Source organism: Anneissia japonica, unplaced genomic scaffold (genome assembly GCF_011630105.1).
Source record: "Anneissia japonica isolate Jap-2015-1 unplaced genomic scaffold, ASM1163010v1 scaffold8210_len164512_cov191, whole genome shotgun sequence".
Lineage (NCBI taxonomy): Eukaryota > Metazoa > Echinodermata > Crinoidea > Comatulida > Comatulidae > Anneissia > Anneissia japonica.
The window spans coordinates 1-7,328 of NW_022745940.1; the positions used below are offsets into that span (position 1 = coordinate 1).

The following is a 7,328-nucleotide window of genomic DNA, read 5'->3' on the forward strand; positions in this document are numbered from 1 at the left end:
TGGGGTGGGACCTCTGGGGGAATCTCCCTTATCTATCCCCAGTATTCGCACGCCATTAACAAACAGGCGGATAGATGCCTATGAAAGTTCAAACCTCTGCAAAGCATAAACAGTTATTAAAATTTTAGGGGTCCACGAAAAATAATTGGGGGTTTGCCTAGTCAAATGGGTCAGCAGGGAGTCCGCGAAAATTGTTGGGGTCCGCTAGAAATTTAAGACTAATTTTTCATGATTGCATTGTCTTGTCTTAAACATATGTGTATATATTGTGTAATGAGTAACACTTAAACATGCGGGTCTGTGAAGATTTCTGACATGTACCAAGGGGTCCGTGAATGCAAAAAGGTTGGGAACCACTGCTTTATGGTGTACGTATGTTTTGAATAAATAGAATATATAAATCATCATTAATTTGCTCCTCTTGTTTAAACTCGAAAAATGAATCTGTCTGACATATTTTTCCTCAAAATTTACTCTACATTTTTTGTTGGTAGGATAGCATAGTCAGATGCCATTTTCACTCGAGCTCCTGTGACTTCTGTTCCGGTGAGCTCTCAATTATCGGAGCTTTAAAGTACTGGAGAACGGAGCAGTGAAAATGGTTTGTCTGCTTTTATTTTCATTTTTGGTTACTGTTAGGATATTTCATGGTGTCATTCCTTTTCTTGAGTTCATTTTGTGTAATGCGTTTAGATACATTGTTTTGCAATAGGCATTCAATAAGACTAACATTATTATTATATTATTATTTCTATCTGCCAAATTGGGGACATCACCTGTACTTCACATCGTTAAAGGCACAATGCACATGACCCTACACCTACAGTATACCAATAATGCATTGTTGTGGTTAGTGAAGATATTAATGCTTAAATGTTATCCGAGACAAATTTGAAATTCAGATTGACCTCAAAATAGACAATTTTGGCTTCATCTGGGGGACAAACACAGTAAACGTTTGTGGAAATACTGTACATGTTGTGCTACAAGGGTAAATGCTGCGTAAGTACAATCGTTTAATGTTGTACTGAAGAGACGGCGACTGTAACACACTCTTCATATTTAAGCCAGCATATCGTAAAATCAAATTATAATGTGACCTACTTGTAGATGGACACAATGAATCCATACAAAATACATACAAGACATGAACAGCTTCATATCTTTTGATTTCATTGTAGGCCTATTTACGTATGCTTAATACCATGGTATGATATGTACTACATCAATTATACTTTTGGAAAGCATACTTCTAAACAAACTGAAATATCGACACGCACGTTTTGGTTTGATATTTTTAAGTTTGTACAGTACAACACTCGCACATATGGTGGCACTGTTAGCACTAAACAGTTTTTAATCCCTAAAATTTGACAGCTGAGTAAGGCATGCTTTGAATTGAACTTTCGGCGCTTGAGATTTGATTTTTCCCCAACGACCTGGCTGAAAATTCCCCGACAGAGGGGTCCAAGCAGTGGTCCAGAGGACCCCGACGGAGGTTTCTTTGCCTCCTAGGAGCCCCGCTAGCGCTGCCTCTGCATCTGTATTTGTGAGACTGTCAGAAAGAATTCTGTATTCGTCCCCCAGGCTTCACCTTAAAGGACCCGACAATTATCTTGCACTGAGATCCGTCCCCACCTAGATCCACCGCTGGGTAAATATTTCCTGGTGACCAAAAACCTAAAATCTAAATTATAATACCAAATGACTGCCCTCATAACAAAATAAACATGTTTTAATTACCTAAACTGATGCAGCATCTGTCTCACAATAGAGGGGCTTAGGTTCCCAGGATTCCAGTCAATTTGGTTTAGCCACCATCTGGAGTATTTGATTCATATTGTCCTTGCAAAAACATATCAAAAACTAATGTGGAATGTTATGAGAATGAATCAAAAGGTTTTTCTGAACAAATTTGTACTATTTCTTCAGCTTGGAAAACCAGTACCATGAGGATAAAAAACTAGTCGAGTACAGCAAATTGTATACCATGTAAATTATATTTATTATTATTATAATACCGTGTATATTGGACTTTTTGTCAACAGTAATAAATATTGGACGTACTGTATAAAAACATTTATAAACACTGTATTTATAAACTTATTCCTTCGTGGTATAAACATTCCAATTTCAAGGCATTGGAAGATTAAGGTCAGGGTAAAAAATATAAATAAAGAAAATTAATGTTAACTACTAAATGGAATGATAATAATGTAATTATTAGAAATCTGCATCCAAGGTAAACTGATGTCGTGCTAGTTCTGGGACCATAATATTTGCTTTGCGGTATTCTGCTACACGCTTCTCAAAGAAGTTTGCTTTGCCCTGCAAGGAGATGTTTTCCATAAAATCAAAGGGATTTTCAGACTTGTAAACCTAAAGAAAAAAGAAGAAATGTAAATACTGTAAAATGATTTTAATCTCAAAATAAGATGATCCATCTCTGCAAACAGGAGTCACTTTATCAAATAATAATACGTCAATAACCTGGTATCTAATCATAAATTATTCCAATGGTGTTTGCGTCAAAAGATTTAATAAGAATTTTGCCATACATGATGCGTTACTGCACTGGACACTCAATACGTTTCTAAATACTTGAAAAAAGAACAAAACTGCAAGTGATTCGAGTGGAAATTGAACCAGCCTGGTGTCTCAACATTAGACCGAGCTTGTGCTTAGTGGCTAGTCTTAAATCTGATCCCCAAGTAGCAGCGGGTACTGGAATGGTATTCCGATGGTGTTATGGTAGACAGTCTTAGACTAAACATATTACCGTACTGATGCGGGTATAAGACCACCCCTGACTTTGGCGTCATTTTCATCCAAAACGTGGTGCTCAGGTATAATCCCACCACCATCTTCATAATTTGAAGATTTGAGCGCAGTAATAAATTATTTTCTAATGAAATACATTGTCTTCCAAGGCCTAAAAATATTTTGAAGTTCACAACTTGAAATACATAGTAAATCAGATTCATTGATTTTTCTTCGATATTTGCAGCGCACGACCACAGCATATATTTTGTCTTTGCCGGCCGTGCGCGACCACAGCGTACGCTCAATGATTACGTCTAATTTGGTCATATTTTTCCCCTTGCGGTGATTGGCGGGTATTTACTAATGCAATAACATGCGATTGCAACACGCACTTCGTGATAGTGCGGAAGTTGTGTGTAGGACGTCAGTCAACAAAAAATTTACTTCTTGCGATTATCATTTATGTATGAAAATGATAATATTTTAACATTAGAAATTGAAGTTACAAGAATAATTTTGATATCGTATTGTTGCATGTTGATTTTGTTGATTCCCAATTAAAATTGTTAAACCGTTTACTTGAAATTCAGCAGTCTTGATGAAAACACAGTCTGGCTTCTACTACAGCGCTCAAACATCTAGTCAATCAACTCAACCGTTGCGTCAGCAAACCTTTGTGTATACTGCACCTGTGCGCATGCCTTTTTTTTAAAATAGAAAATTACTTATCTGTTCACTGGTAGGCGGCATGACGTTAACGCCATCAGGTTAACACCGAGTGTGAAATTCGATCGTGGGAAGAAACCTTACATGGGAAATTTCTACGTACAACTGTCGTTTTGAACAACAGCTATCTGCTCATTTGTTTGTGGCCTGTATTGTCTGTATTCGGGCCACTAGAATTTATTTGTAAGAGCAAATCAACCTTGCCTAGGAAATTACAGTCTTGTTTTGACAACAGATTTTAACATGCAAAAAGATAATTAAGACACTCATATGATAGAATATTGTATAAACATGTTAAAACCTTCAAATTCCTGCAAATTATGTTCTATTTTTGACGATGTACATTTTTGGATCCTCGGGTATAAGCTCACAGCCAAAACTTGATGCAATTTTGTGTTTAAGTGGGGGTGGGCTTATTATAACCCGCATCAGTACGGTAATACATTTTTGTAAAATCTACTAACTGAACTTACCTTTTCACATTGGAATTCTAATAGAAGTCGGTCAGCAACAAACTGAATGTAAGCCTGCATGAGGGCAGTGTTCATCCCAATCAGCTTCACAGGTACAGCATAAACTAAAAACTCCACTTCAATAGCTACAGCTGAGCATATAATCTCTCTGATTTTACTCTGGCTAGGTTTGTGCTTTAGGTGGTGAAACAATGCACAGGCAAAGTCACAATGGAGCCCTTCATCTCGACTTATTAGTTCATTCGAGTAGGTAAGACCTGGTAATAAACCTCTGAAAAAAAACCAGGCTAATTAATATAAAATATATACTGTACTGAACTATCTTCTTAGATTTCACTGCAAATAACCTTATATAGAAATTATTACTATTAAGACATCCCTTAAATGACCCATAACTGAACAGGAGGAGTAATGCATCCTGGTCATAATCTCATCTTAAGAGGATGGTACTTTGATGTGTTGGAGTTTCTTTTCAGTATTATCACTCTTATAATAGGTACCAATATTATCCTTTAAAATATAAATTATAACTGCTAACTGCTATCTCTAAGGTGGTGTTCTGCTGCTGAATCTGGCAACTTAATTTACAAATGATTACATTAAGTACTGAATTTGTGAAGATGCAATATTTACATGTATAATGTGTACTGTATACAAAGACAGATTCTTTTATTTATTTTTGAATAATGCATCAAAATGTGAACACACATAACTTTCTTAAACACTCAATATGCACAATAAAATATTTTTCCAAATGTCAATATTACTGACCTTTTCTTAAACCAAAATACTGCAGCAAAAGATCCAGAGAAGAAAATTACCCCCTACATATATGCCACTGTATGGTCACTAACCTCCATTGCTATTTGAAATCCATAAAAACATTTTGCTTCAACAGCATTTACTTCCTGGCTGAACCTCTGAACTAGGTTCTCATTAACAATACCATCACTTGCAGCAAAAAATGCAAGAACATGAGAAAGAAATGTACGCTCTTCACCCTATAATCAAGGAATACAGAAACATTTTAAATACAGACAAAAGCAATGCAATGCATACAGAGTTTTTAAATTTATTTTGAACTTTATATTTGTTCACCACCCTTAACATGTTAGAGTGATTTTTAGCTGGCAAAAATGTGTACAGATGCTGGGTAGCTTTTTTCTCCTTGTGCGGGTGGGGTCATTTATTTAAAATAATTTTCAGGTTAATTGTTGGCTTTTTAGTCTCTCACAAGATGGGAGGGTGACAAGTCAGAAGAAGGTTCCCCAAATCATCAACTTATGTTATTTATGCAGTAGTTCCCTTCTTTCTGTACCCCTTCCTGCAAATATCTGAACCCGCCCCCAGTACCTCACAGCCTTGCAAAAGGCCACCGAAAGCAGCCTTTTCGTGAGTTTTATAAGCAGGCTTTCTGAATGATACAATGTACGTTGTTATCATCATCATCAGTGGCGTAGAAAAGTATTTTTCATAGAGGGGGGAGATGGTTGGCGTGTTAGCCAGTGTCGTAACAGGCGCGGTGGGGGGTGGGGGAGGGGAAAACTGCCCCTCCCCTGACGGTTTTTACTGGGCTGGGTAATAAGAGAAAAGAAAGAAGGGGAGAGGGAGGGAAAGAGAAAGAAGAGGAAAAGAAAAGAAAAGAAAAAAAGAGAAAAATAAAGACAAGAATAAAAAGGAAGATATCATAATGACCAGACTCACAACACCCTGCAACCCCTTCTCCACTTCAAAAACTGTCATAACTCCTTTGATCTATGCTGCCCGATGGCATAACCACTGGGGGACAAGGGGAAAATATCTATCTTTGAAAAATCTTCCCCACCCCTTTATAAATGCCCTTTTCATTCCCTGAAAGTGCCTAAAAACCTCAAATTTTGCACGCACTTCTTGTGAACATGGGCCAATTTCCTAAAAAAAATTGCACATTTTAGGGTGTTTTGATCAATTCCAACGAAATTTGAATTAAAATCACAGGGGGACAAGGGGAAAATATCCATCTTTGGAAAATCTTTCCCCACCCCTTGACAAATGCATCCTCTGAAAGTGCCTAAAATTCTCAAATTCTTTGTGTGCATTTCTTGTTACGGTAGGCCAATTTCCTCTATAAATTGCACATTTTAGGGAGTTTTCACCAATTCCGACGAAATTAGAATTAAAAACGTTATTATGTGTTATTTAAACACATAATAGTCCCAAACTCAAGAAAGACAAATTTAAGATAGATTGTTTTAATCTAAAAGAAGGGCCTCAATATGTATTAATGGTGAAAGAATATGTTTGTAATAAATAAATCCATGATGAAAATGCTTATATTTAGTTTCAAACACGTGTGTGGCCTATATTATAAATAAGATAAGCCCTATGTCGTATTGTTTCTATATGGGAAGTGGGGTGGGGTGGATATGGTAAATTACTAACCGGGAAAATAAATACCCACGACCCCTGTTACGCGCCTGGTGCAGGGGATGTGCCCCCCCCCCCCAAAGCGGGAAACCTTGTTTTTTTCAAAATAAATTGATGCAATTTGCTATTATATAGGCCTAATCAATAAATTCCTCATCATCCGATAATATAACCTTAAAACATTCTGGGAATTGATGTCATTACTGATGTCGTACACACCCTTCAGTGTGAAATGTGGCTCTCTTTGCAAGCACATCTAACATCTAAGGAAAGAAGAGCTTCGATAGTTACTAGATAAATAATTTTGTTATCAACATTAATACATTATGCTAATTTCCTTCTTTGTAAGTGCATAAGACTGTGACAGTCTTTTGAAGTGTGTAAAGCTCCATTTTATCCCATACATAGTCAAAATATTGGGGATACAATGGACCATCCCCCTTGTCAAATATTGGGGGGGGGGAAATATATCCCCCATCCCCCGGGATCTATGCCTATGATCATCATGACATCATCATTATTCTATCATATTTCTTGTATATCATCCCAATTGCTGATCGATATTCATACTAACCTTTAATGAATTCCAATGTTGAATGTCTTTAGTAAGGTCAACCTCCTCGCAAGTCCAAAATGAAGCTACAAAATATCAGCCAAAATTATTACAAAGTCAGCAAAGAATTGAATGATAAACAAAATACTGTAATCTGTACCCTACCATTTCTCAAAAATTTAATTCTATAGGACTACAAAGTTCAATTGTATTGTTGAAATATCTTAAAGGTACTAGTACAAAATACTGAAAATACTAGTATAAAATAATATGTTTAAGCATGGAGGTATTATTGAGAAGGAGATCACTCGGCAAAGCTACGTGCACGCAGCGCTATGCAAATGAACCAAGATCAAAGTTGCCGCAGCGCGTAAAGAACGTTTGCGCGATGCCTTTGAAGTCCCATG

At 36.7% G+C, this 7,328-nt stretch overlaps 1 pseudogene; it reads right to left on the minus strand.

Moving 5' to 3' along the window:
- Positions 1-1,981: 1,981 nt before the first annotated feature.
- LOC117120083 overlaps positions 1,982-7,328 on the minus strand; it is a 7,884-nt pseudogene continuing 2,537 nt past the window's right edge.